At 40.4% G+C, this 13,610-nt stretch overlaps 1 long non-coding RNA gene across 1 annotated transcript in view; it reads left to right on the top strand.

Moving 5' to 3' along the window:
* LOC140457893 (uncharacterized) overlaps positions 1–13,318 on the top strand; it is a 98,369-nt gene extending 85,051 nt beyond the window's left edge. The window contains exon 3 of the long non-coding RNA XR_011953407.1: positions 13,269–13,318. This is a non-coding gene — a long non-coding RNA (uncharacterized lncRNA). The remainder of the gene's footprint in view (positions 1–13,268) is intronic.
* The last annotated feature ends 292 nt before the right edge of the window (positions 13,319–13,610 follow it).

Below are 13,610 nucleotides of genomic sequence, written 5' to 3'. Positions count from 1 at the left end.
AGTACTCCAAATGTGGCCTAACCAAAGTCCTGTACAGCTGCAACATCACCTCACGACTCTTGAATTCAATCCCTCTGCTAATGAACAATAATACTCCATAGGCCTTCTTACAAACTCTATCCACCTGAGTGGCAACCTTCAAAGATCTATGTACGTAGACCCCAAGATCCCTCTGTTCCTCCACCTGACCAAGAACCCTACCATTAACCCTGTATTCCGCATTCTTATTTGTTCTTCCAAAATGGACAACCTCACACTTGGCAGGGTTGAACTCCATCTGCCACTCCTCAGCCCAGCTCTGCATCATATCTAAGTCCCTCTGCAGCCGACAACAGCCCTCCTCACTGTCCACAACTCCACCTATCTTTGTATCTTTATATTGCATGAGATGAAAATGCTGGTTTGCTATGGAACTCTGATTCATTGAGATGTCGCCGTAGAGAATGTGCTCATTAATGCTGAGTGATAGTTAATTGTTAAACTTCATTCAAATTTAAAAGTACACAGGTTGACTGATTGCTCAGGAGAATGCCTTAACCAATGAACAAGTTAATGGCTGTCAGCTACTGCACTGAGTTTAAACAAATGCAGTGTAAGCACATACTTTTTTTCTTTCTGCATAGAACAGGGTCTTGTGTATCAATGTATCTAATTTCTAATCCAAGTGAATGCACCATACCATGAGGTCAAATGACAACCCTAAATTGAGTTTTAGCCTAATTTCCACATTTTCAGGATTATCCAGCAAACTTTGGCTTATTACAGTACCATGTCTAATGGTGGAAATTGTTGCAAGTGTTGGATTATTGAGTTTAATCAATAATTTGTTTGTCATGAACAGCCTAAGGAGCATGCTGTTTAATGTTATCCCAAAGACTGGTGGATCAAAGGCTGCATACCTGGCAACACACTGCTACTGAAATTCATATACATTATTCAGTTGTGTGATAGGCAGAACATCTTTTTAGTTTGATGGCAGCATTCTACTAATGGCTAACATTACCAGTGATGCTGCAGGACAGTAGCAGCATGAAATAACTAGCTTCATCTGTTGTCCGGACTTTTAAAATATACTATTCTATCGGGGTAATCTGAGGTAGATAGGCACCTTTCAGGACTAAGATGGACCAACTTAGGGCCTTTCATGGGTTTGCACACTACACAGTGAGAAATTATCTGATCAGGGTAGTCATTATCAAATAGATTGACTTTGATATGCCTTACATCGACATATGTTTGCAGAAACTCACAGCACAGAGTGGGACAGCACGGTGGCTCAGTGGTTAGCAATGTTGCCTCACAGCACAAGGGTCCCAGGTTCAGTTGCAGCCTTGGGCAGACTGTCTGTGAGGAGTTTGCACATTCTCCCCATGTCTGTGTGGGTTTCCTCCAGGCGCTCCGGTTTCCTCCCACAGTCCAAAGATGTGCATGTCACCACCATGCTAAATTGCCCATCATGCTAGGTGCATTAGTCAGAGGGAAATGGGTTTGGGTGGGTCCCTCTTCAGAGGGTCAGTGTGGACTTGTTGGGCTGAAGGGCCTGTTTCCACACTGTAGGGAATCTAATCGAAAGAAAAGATCTAATGCTACAGGACAATACGTGCTGAATTATCTTGAAAATGCAAAGGATTATACTGAACCAATTTAGAAATGTCAGTCGGGTTTGCACTTGTGTGTATTGGCAGCTACGTTTATTATTGCATAAGGCCTTGTTGCTTGCCAATGAAAAGAACCTGTACAGACACTGCATCTATTTCAACTCAACAATATTGGTGACTGCCATTTACTGGTTCACTTCTCGGAGCAATACCCTGACCAATTAGAGTCAGCCTGCTTAAATTTAAACAAAGCCTGGATGTTAGCTGTTACTCAGTATTCTCCATGGTAGTTATCTTCATTGCCCTTCTGAGTCATTGCCCTTCTCTCAAGCAGTGTTAATGCTTGTTGACCTCTTAAATTGGTATTCCTGCAAATTGTCCTGAGGTGTGTAAGATGAAAAGGTTTGAGAAAATGTCTATTTTTTTCTGCAAAATTCAAATTCTGTCCAAACAAATGACTGTTACATGGTACCAAGAGCTGCAGATCAATTTAAGATGTTAATCCAACCCAAATGGTTTGATGTGTGTTGCGGGAGTGTCACTAAAAACCGGTCCATATGACTTTATAACCCTCCCAGTGATCGTAAATTCCACATAATGCTTCATAACAGCTTTCCTAAAATCAATAATAAACATATGCTCATTACTCCCAGAGTTCATTTTCTTCTCCTTTTAAATAATAATTGACAGAACAAAAGATATAATGTATTTTCTTCGGTCAGCCAAATGCCAGTACACAGCACCAGCTTTCAGAAGTAAATGCTAAGAACACAGCAAAGTTCAATTCTCTCCTGCTTAATTACCCACTGGATGAATATTTCCAATTTAGATTCTTTCAATTGCAACTTAGATGCTTCTAGAATATGGAAGCAGCATTATTACATATGATCTGTGAGTGGTGAACTATTATTTAAGCTATAAATTGTTATTCAGTAAATCATGACCAGCTGTCAATTTTGATTGTTGATTTTTAATATTCAGGAAACAAGAAATAACAGAATCTTATTAAGAGAGATCTCTATTCATTCAAATTCAACTTTTGTAAATTAGAAGTCCCTGACAATGGAAACTCTTTTTGTGTGTGTGTCTGTATCTGTGTTGCTGCATGTTTGTGTATTTGTTGAGACTGGTTTTCTGGGCTAAACAAGCTCTTTAATCCTGTGAAGCACCTCCAATTTAATTGTGCCCCCTATAGCTTAGAAAGCTGTGGCTGTGTGGAATAGTAATAAAAGTGGTTATTTATCAGGAAGTTTGCTTATGGAAGCAATTACAAAGTACAATTTTATCAAATAACTTGTGGTTATTTTAAGTATTTTGTGAGCAGTTTATATTTTATAACCACAGAATGGGACGGAATGTCTGTTTCATGCTGGGATAATTTAGACCCTATGGAGCTGATAATACTTTACACTGAGAAAGAAATTCTGCTTTGAAAGGAAGATTATAATAGCTTTGATCCCTTCTGACTTGAAAGAGAGGAAACAATAGCTTTGGTCCCCTCCATTTAAATCTTAATTTCCCAGCTCAAAGTATTATGTTTTTGTTTTGTTGTATACTTCATTCCAATGTGTCAATGTTAAATGCTCAAATTCTACTCCGAAATGTTACTACATACATTAAATGAAAGAAAAACCATGTGATTGTAAACCTGTCCAGTTTAATAAAAAGTTATTTTCTTTCATTTAATGCAAAGAGCAAAATGCATCCTGCAGTTTTAAACCATATAATTTGTTTCCAGTCCAGTTTTTTTCCCTCTCGTCTTCAAAAGGATTGAATTGCTGCACATTTTGTCTTAAGGGAAATGTTGCCAACCCATGTTTCCATTTAAAAACAAACCTGTTTTCTTCCACACGTTATATCAACAATTATCTGTTAAGTATTAGATTATGTCCACATTCCTATCTATACAAGCACTAATCTTTTAATTGTTTATCCATTATCCAGAACATAGTCAGCCAAAATTACATAATCTAAGCTTTTAAGTAGCCCAAAGGTATTATATTATTGTAAACATCAAACAGCGTGATTCCAAATAAATGGTCGTTCCTTAAGTATACACTTGCATTCACTGTGTAAAAATTATGGGGACCAAGTTCTCTGTGAAATGTGTGCACAATCCAATATCAATAGGAACAAAGTAGGTCAAAATTTAGATATTGCTTTATCCTGACAACTTTCTTTTTTATGAAGTTGTTCGACATAATAGTTCAGCAGGTCAGGCAGGATCCGAGGAGCAGGAGAATCGACGTATCAGGCATCAGCCCTTCCTCATTCCTGCTCCTTGGATGCTGCCTGACCTGCTGCGCTTTTCCAGCAACACATTTTCAGCTCTGATCTCCAGCATCTGCAGTCCTCACTTTCTCCCTCTGACATAATAGTTCAACCTGACAAATAACTTAAGTCCACAATTGTAAGCTTGCTCACAGTAATTTTTGATTTTCTTACAGCTCTTCACAGACCTTTTGTAGCTTTTGAGTAATAACACAATTCAATGGGGATCTAGGACAAGCAGCAATACCCCACTTTTTCAAACAATCAGATTGAAGAATCTTCACTAAGATACACAACATTGAAATGAGGGAATATAAACTTGAATTGCAAAATTATGCATACAAGTCATTGAGCAATAGGGACGATAGCAATGTGGATATCAAATTGGATGAATAAAAGGAAACAAAGAATAATAATTAATGAATGTTTTCAGGCTGGGGAAAATTTGTAAAGGAGATCCTCAGGGGTTAAGTATTGTGAAACTGCCTTTTTCTGGCATAAGTTAATAACCTAATGGGTGGCATGGTAGCTCAGTGGTTAGCACTGCTGCCTCACAACACCAGGGTCCCAGGTTCAATTCCAGCCTTGGGTGACTGTCTGTGTGGAGTTTGCACATTCTCCCCGTGTCTGTGTGGGTTTCCTCCGGCTGCTCCAGTTTCCTCCCACAGTCCAGAGATGTGCAGGTCAGGTGAATTGGCCATGCTAAATTGCCCATAGTGTTAGGTACACCATTTAGAGGGAATGGATCTGGGTGGGTTACTCTTCAGAGGGTCGGTGTGCACTTGTTGGGTCGAAGGGCCTGTTTCCACACTGTAGGGGATCTAAGCTAATCTAATCATTGTATATGGAGTTCACTGGAGTAGCAAGCTAGAAATGAAACCCCTCCCCCATTCCTGGAGTCATCACAATAGGCAAAAACGTTTAAAAGAAGTATACAAAGTGCCTGATTTCAGATCCAGATTCTGGTTTTTGTAGTTAAGAAGAAATCACTATTTATTATAGGCAATTAGATTTGAGTACAAGTTAATCAGATTGAATAAAAGTAAGTAAACTCTACAAACTAGAAGTGTAAACCTTTTATAAACCTGCTTTTATACACACACACGGACAGACACACAGACAAAATGAAACTAGAAATAAAAACACACATGCAGAGAGAAAGCTGGGAAAACAGCTCTTGCTGATCCAAAAGCTTCTTCTTGCCCTTCCTTTTCTCAAATACTTCCAGAGGGGCAAGGTGGCTCTTTCACTTATGTCAGACCTGTGGCTTTTCAATGCTAAGTTATAACTTGCAGCATCACCTAAAGGAAAGATAAGTTGGCTTGCTTCAGGTTTAAAGTGGCTTACTGTAGCAAACTGACGGTGTTTTTTTGTTGCCGATGATCTCTCCTAGTCCGAATTAGTTTCTCTCTGTCTTTCTCAATTCTCAGGTTGTTCTGCTAACTGACAACCAATCATCTTGTTGTTGGCAGGCAGACAATATTTGTCATTGATAATTGATCCCTATGCACAAACCAATCAGCTTCACTCAAACACCCCCCTCAACTCCAATTTGTCTGTATTTTTCTAGAACCACACCTGCGGAAAAAGGGTTCACAAAAGGTACCAAATTCCTTGGTTTCAAACATGCACCCATTTTTGTAGATCCTTGGATTTCAAATGGTTCTTTTATGCTTCAGTTTACAATTATAAAAAGCACAAAAATGAAAATACATACATTTGATGGTATAAACCTTGAAAGCATTGCAAAGTGTGTGGAGAACAGTGTAAAATTTTGAGCTGGTGAGAAAAATTAATAAAGCATACAGTATCCTAGGATTTATTAACAAAGGCAAAGAATACAAAAGTTCCATGCTGACCTTGCATAAGCCTGTAGTTAGACCTTAAGTGAAGTATTTTGCTTAGTTCTATGCACCACAATTCAAAAGGATGTGAACACATTGGAGACAAAGCCAAAGAAATTTACAAGAATGGTTCCAGGGATGAGATACTCCAGTTATGAAGATAAATTGGAGAATTTTGGGATTATTTTCCTTGTAGTTTAACAGGAAATTGATAGAAGGTTTCAAAATCATGAGATATGTTGAGAGAATCCATAAGGAGAAATTGATCCTATTCATAAAACAATTGAGAATGAGAGTTCAGATTTAAAGTAATTTGTGAAAGAAACAAATGCAATGTGAGAAGTTAGAGTCTGGAATTCACTGCATGAAAGCATGGTAGAAGTGGATTCAAACAAGGCATTCAAGAGGGTGTTGGCTGATGAATTGTATAGAAACAATTTGCAGGGTTATGGGTAAAAATCAGATTTGTTCTAAATCATAATATTCATTCAGAATTGGTGTAGATACAAAGGTCCAAACTGCTTCATTTTGATTCTGTGACAGGAGATGAGGCAAAGAAAAATTGGATTAAGAGAAATAAGAGACAGAAGGAAACCGGAAAATGTTTTATTTTTATAGTTCATTTTTAAAAAAATGTATAACAGTAATTAAATTATAAACGAATAAAACTCCATGCTGTAAATTTTCAGGGTCAAAGAGTTTACTTGTGAACAGCTGTTAAATATTCATTTTCACTGATTTTAATGCCAAATCCATCAGCAAGATATCCCTGTAATGAAGCTTGTAAAGAGCAAGAAAACTCAGGCATTAATGTTTGGATTTCCAAGTTTAACTGCAGATGCCAAAGCTGCTGCTCAATTTATTCCATATTAATGGAGACTGCTTTTAACCTCGCCTTTATTTTTATTGCAAAACTAAGGCAACATTGCTCTTTGAGCAATAGAGTCTGCATTTTGAAAATAATCTGATAAATATGACAAGTTTGTTTCTACCAAGTTAATTAAACCGTGAATACATTTGCAACTGAATGCCCTACATTGAAAAACATTATTCAGATTTCTTAATTATTTCTCGGACAGTTTCACTAAATGTAAATGGAATTCTATTCTTAAAATAGGATATTGAAGCTGCCTCAGCAGAGTCCTGCTCTGTTTACATCAGCATTAGGCCATTTGTCAGGTCCTTGATATTTCTCTGATACATTGACAGCTGGGTACAATGCAGCTTGCTGCTCACCCAGGAGATGGAATTGCTTTGCCAGTGCAAATGTCTGTTTAAGAATGCTGAGACGTTCTCAGGATTCTATTAGCCTCACACGATATTGGTGAGAGACTGGCGAAAGCCCCAGGGAAATGGTAGGAAATGGATAGAACTTCCAGGAACGTTTAGTGCCACAATGTATAAAGACTAATCTTCAGACCAGAAATCAAGAAGAGAAAAAAAGAGGAAAATGGAGAGAGAGAGAGAGGTCGGGGAGATGTAGGATGGGGTGTGGGCCGATGTGTTTTCAATAAGTGGGAGTACATGTACAGTGATCAATGGAGGATTATTCAAAAGCTGCGTTGAAATAATAAGCATTAAGATAACAGAACACTTACATACCTAGCACATTAACAATACTGACTTACACCACTGTTCACTCTGTTCCTTTTGCATTCCAGTCAGTTGCTGCCATTATATGACAAGGAGTTAATGCAAAATGTGAATAAAAACACTTATTTCCCAATTATCTAAAAATATAAGTTAGGCAGAGGATAACTCTTTTAAAAAAAAACACAATTAAGAGTTTTGTCTTTGAATGAGCAGAAGCTTTATTTATTGTCAGGATCTATATCTATAGCATTACACTGAAGTATGAAACTGACAGTTGATGTAGAACTATACAAACATAAACATGTGGAATGAATGAGGAAGAAAATGTTTAATACATCATGAATAAAAAGAAATAATGTCCTGGATTTTGTAGTCAGCAATGAAGGAGCAGTATTTATTGTTCACCTTCTTTGACAACTGCTCAAGTACTTTGCAGGATCATCAGTGGAAATTCTCTCTAATCTGGGGGAAGGGTGCTGGTTGTGGATGGGAGATTCTTCACAACTATTGAACATTGTGTACATTGGAAAGAAGGTTTAGAGAATGAGGAAATTGGCAGGAAGATGATTCTTGACACTGAGAGTAAAAGAGGTCCCATTTTCCAACCAAGTGCTGAACCACTTTGGAGCACAAGTCCCCTTTATTGCAATCTTACTGCAAGGAAACTTTGCATGCAGGGACAGGTACCCATCTCACTAATGGACTGGTGACATTTTAATGCCCAATGTTTGCTCACACATTTTTGCACCTACTTAGATGCTGACATCATCTCTGCCTTGCCTTACCTTTCTGTGCTTTGTCCCATCAGCTGAACCTAAAGGGTCTCAGTGATTCTGTTTGGCCTTACCTTTAAGAGTAGTCACAAAATCAGAGAGTTGGTCATGGTTGTCAGTATTAATCAGTCAAGGGAGTGAGGGTGTTTTGCCAGATGGCATCATTCTACATCAACCTCACATCTACACTGTGTATCAGCAGAATCTGTGGCAAGCCCACTGCATTTGCCTGATGGCCAAGTCTCAAAGTTTTAGGAGAGTAGTCTTCAGTCAAGTCAAAGGGAAAAGAATCATTGGTCCCAACATAGTAAACCAAGGGCACCATTTGCTATCAATCCAGGGGCTTAGACACCATCAGTCAATGATTTTGGACATCTAGTGTCATGGGTGCATTTCACTATTGTCCAAGGAGATAACAATTGTCAGTTCTACAGGTCCAGTCCAGAGAGTTACGGTTATTCATTGGGACATCTGTACGCAGATTGGTTGAGGATCCAGTTACACATCGGTTAAGGCTATCTGTTGTGTCAATTGTGGGTGGACCACAGAGGTCTGGAGACCTGCTCAGTGAAAGTTAAAGGGGGTTATCAGAAGTCACTGCTGTAGTAGGGATTTTGATGTGGGGATTGAATGAATGGAGTCAACACTTGTGTGCGCGGAGAAGCTCAATTAATAAGATTGGGAGATGACACTACACTGAGGACATAGAACATAGAATAATACAGTGCAGTACAGGCCCTTTGGCCCTCGATGTTGCGCCGATCCAAGCCCACCTAACCTACACTAGCCCACTATCCTCCATATGCCTATCCAATGCCCGTTTAAATGCCCATAAAGAAGGAGAGTCCACCACTGCTACTGGCAGGGCATTCCATGAACTCACAACTCACTGAGTAAAGAATCTACCTCTAACATCTGTCCTATACCTATCACCCCTTAATTTAAAGCTATGCCCCCTCGTAATAGCTGACTCCATACGTGGAAAAAGGTTCTCATGGTCTACCCTATCAAAACCCGTGATCATCTTGTGCACCTCTATCAAGTCACCCCTGAACCTTCTTTTCTCCAATGAAAACAGCCCCAAGTGCCTCAGCCTTTCCTCATATGATCTTCCTACCATAACAGGCAACATCCTGGTAAACCTCCTCTGCACCCGTTCCAGTGCCTCCACATCCTTCCTATAGTATGGCGACCAAAACTGCACACAATACTCCAGATGATTGGCTGTAGATAGTGTAGGAATCCTGAAGAAGGGTTCATGCCCGAAACGTCGATTCGCCTGCTCCTTGGATGCTGCCTGACATGCTGTGCTTTTCCAGCAACACATTTTCAGTACCATCGGTACTTGCCAACATGCTCTTATATACAAGGCTACCTTTCTTGGATGATGTTCACTGTGGGGTTGGGGGGGAGAAACACGCTATCAGTTGTCAAATGGCTCTTGCACTTTTCTGTTATGTGGCTTGTGCATCATTCATTGGATAAGATGCCTAGGTCAAAGACCCATGCACAAGCATCCTATAGCTTTCCTTGTTGAAATCCTCCATGCCTCACCAAATATAGAAGTATGCTAAACATAATTTGTGTGTGATTATGAATGTTGACTGGTCACATTGCTTGTCTGCTTCCAACTCAAACAAGGAGAGGATAATTGGTATTGAGAAAACAATAGCATGCACTTAGACAGGATTCTAAGATGGCTAAGGATGAATAAATGTGTAGTTTGGCTTTTAAAAAGCAATAGTTGTAAGTGTGACAATACTATGGCTTTAAGTGGTGTATTCCATCCTTTTGTTTAATGAAGAAAGACTGAGATAGAGTTACTGAGCAGTATGCTCAAACCCAATAAAGGAAACAGCTTGTGAAGGACTGGTTTTTTTAAGAGTTGGAACAAAAGAAGCAGCCTGAATGGTTAGGGTCAAAATCTCACACACCAAGACTTTTAGTTTTAACTTTCTGCAGTTGCTTTGGTCTTAAAGCTGGATATGGAAGCTATTATTCCTCTCTCTGTTACAGCCAAAAGCGGGGGTTCCCTTCCTGCTGCTAGAATTGCATGCGAGATGATCTATTTTACTGAATTTACTTTGCCAAGGATGCATTTATGGGATGTTACTCTATTGGAACAGTTAATTACATAGAACATAGAACATAGAAAAATACAGCGCAGTATAGGCCCTTCAGCCCTTGATGTTGCGCCGACCGAAGCCTACCTAACCTACACTAGCCCAATAACCTCCAAATGCTTGTCCAATGCCCGCTTAAATGATCATAAAGAGGGAGAGTCCACCACTGCTACTGGCAGGGCATTCCATGAACTCACAACCCGCTGAGTAAAAAATCTACCCCTAACATCTGTCCTATAGCTACCACCCCTTAATTTAAAGCTGTGTCCCCCTAGTAACAGCTGACTTCATTAGTGGAAAAAGGTTCTCACTGTCAACCCTATCTAAACCCCTAATCATCTTGTACACCGCTATCAAATCTCCCCTAAACCTTCTTTTCTCCAATGAGAAAAGCCCCAAGTGCCTCAGCCTTTCCTCATACGATCTTCCTACCATGCCAGGCAACATCCTGGTAAACCTCCTCTGCACTCGTTCCAATGCCTCCACTTCCTTCCTATAGTATGGCGACCAAAACTGCACACAATACTCCAGATGAGGCCACACCAGAGTCTTATACAACTGCAACATGACCTCAGGACTCCAGAACTCAATTCCTCTACCAATAAAGCCCAGTACACCATATGCCTTCTTCACAGCACTATTTACCTGGGTGGTAACTTTCAAAGATCTGTGTACATGGACACCAAGATCCCTCTGCTCATCCACACTACCAAGTAGTCTACCATTAGCCCAGTAATCAACCTTCTTGTTACTCCTATCAAAGTGAATGACTTCACACTTAGCTACATTGAATTCCATTTGCGACCTTTCTGCCCAGCTCTGCAACTTATCTATATCCCTCTGTAACCTGCCACATCCTTCTTCGCTGTCCACAACTCCACCAACTTTCGTGTCATCTGCAAACTTGCTCACCCAGCCTACAAGCCCCTCCTCCAGGTCATTTATAAAAATGACAAACAGCAATGGTCCCAAAACAGATCCTTGTGGAACACCGCTAGTAACTGCACTCCAAGATGAAACTATACCATTAACTACTACCCTCTGTCTCCTTCCAGCCAGCCAATTCCTAATCCAAACCTCTAATGCACCCTCAATGCCATACCTCTGTAGTTTTTGCATTAGCCTGCCATGGGGTACCTTATCAAACGCCTTGCTAAAATCTATATACACCACATCTACTGCTTTACCCTCGTCCACTTCCTTGGTCACCTTCTCAAAGAACTCAATAAGGTTTGTGAGGCACGACCTGCCCTTCACAAAACCATGCTGACTATCCTTGATCACATTATTCCTATCCAGATGTTCATAAATCCTATGCCTTACAATTCTCTCTAAGACTTTGCCCACAACAGAAGTAAGACTCACTGGCCTATAGTTACTCGGGCTATCCCTGCTCCCCTTCTTGAACAAGGGGACCACATTCGCTATCCTCCAGTCTTCTGGCACTATTCCCGTAGACAACGACGACATAAAAATCAATGCCAATCGCTCCGCTATCTCCTCCCTAGCTTCCCAGAGGATCCTAGGATAAATGCCATCAGGCCCAGGGGACTTATCTATTTTCATCCTTTCCAGTATTCCCCGGACCTCTTCCCTACGTACCTCAAAGCCATCCATTCTAATCACTTGTGACTCAATATTCACATCAGCAACAGTGTCCTGTTCCTGAGTGAATACTGACGAAAAGTATTGATTTAGTGTCTCACCAATCTCCTCCGCCTCCACGCACAATTTCCCACTACTATCCTTGACTGGACCGATACCTACCCTAGTCATCCTTTTATTCCTAACATACCTATAGAAAGCCTTTGGGTTTTCCCTAATCCTACCAACCAAGGACTTTTCATGTCCCCTCCATGCTGCTCTTAGCTCTCTCTTTAGATCCTCCTGGCTACCTTATAACTCTCAATCGCCCCAACTGAACCTTCACGCCTCATCTTTACATAGGCCGCCCTCTTCCCTTTCACAAGGGATTCCAATTCCTTATTAAACCACGGCTCCCTCACAAGACCCTTTACTCCCTGCCTGACTGGTACATACTTATCAAGGACACCCATTAGCTGTTCCTTGAACAATCTCCACATATCATTTGTGTTCTTCCCTTGAAGCCTACTTTTCCAATCCACGCATCCTAAGTCATGCCTCACTGCATCATAATTTCCCTGCCCCCATCTATAACTGTTGCCCTGCAGTGCACACTTATCCCTCTCCATCACTAAAGTAAAAGTCACCGAGTTGTGGTCACTGCCCCCAAAGTGCTCACCTACCTCCAAGTCTAACACCTGGCCTGGTTCATTACCTAGAACCAAATCCAGTATAGCCTCACCTCTTGTTGGCCTTTCTACATATTATGTCAGGAAACCCTCCTGCACACATTGAACAAACACCGACCCATCTAACGAACTCGAGCTATAGCTTTCCCAGTCAATATCTGGGAAGTTAAAGTCCCCATAACAACCACCCTGCTACTTTCACTCTTCTCCTGAATCGTTCTCACAATACTTTCCTCAACTTCTCTCGGACTATTAGGAGGCCTGTAGAAAACTCCTAACAGGGTGACCTCACCTTTCCTATTTCTAACCTCCGCCCAAACTACCTCAGATGGCAAGTCTTCCTCCATCACCCTTTCTACTGCTGTAATACTATCCTTGACAAGCAATGCCACACCTTCCCCTCTTTTGCCCCCATCTCTGACCCTACTAAAACATTACTAGTAGTTAATAAAAATATTATTTTGTTAAGCATTTTGATAGAGTTACAGTTTTACCTGTTTTTGTCTTACCATTTTATTTTGTTTGTATTTTAACTACAGTATAAAACTAAAGTGTATTTTGCTTAAAGTCGTGTAGTTCGACTAATTATATTGCATCTGGAACACTACATCTTACACTGATCTTTAAAATAGAGAAAAGTTTGGGGTCTGAGGTATCTTCTTAAAATATTTTGAAGGGGTTTAGTCTAGTCCATAACTGTAAGAATGTGCACCTTCATGTGTATTGACATGCAAGCTTTGCTACCTATGTACTCCAAGAAGCACTTATTTTTGTTTTCCCTCCCAATACACAGATGGAGAAGGGCAACCGCTGGCTAGCGTCCATTACCAGATTCATGGTGAGGCTGTAAAGGTGGCACTAATACCTGGAATCCTGACAGATCCCAGCAGTGGCAAGTACCTCTATCTGTGGAAAAGGGAGGACACGATGAGGGGTTGCCATTGGGACTTCTGCTTAGGTCATGCATAGTAACAGGAAGAATTAAGAAAAATTATGTGAAAAATGTCCTGCAGTCTCCCAGAGAGAAACTCTTCCTGAAACTTGACAAAATTTACATTTAACTGATTTTGGTAAAATTGAACCCAGTGTCTTTTGCAGTCCCGCACTCACTCTAGCGTCTCGGTTAAGTCTGTGA

The sequence above is a fragment of the Chiloscyllium punctatum genome, chromosome 32 (genome assembly GCF_047496795.1).
Source record: "Chiloscyllium punctatum isolate Juve2018m chromosome 32, sChiPun1.3, whole genome shotgun sequence".
In the NCBI taxonomy this organism is placed as follows: Eukaryota; Metazoa; Chordata; class Chondrichthyes; order Orectolobiformes; family Hemiscylliidae; genus Chiloscyllium; species Chiloscyllium punctatum.
The sequence above is the reverse complement of the archived record's forward strand: the minus strand, read 5'-3'. Positions and strand labels throughout refer to the sequence as shown.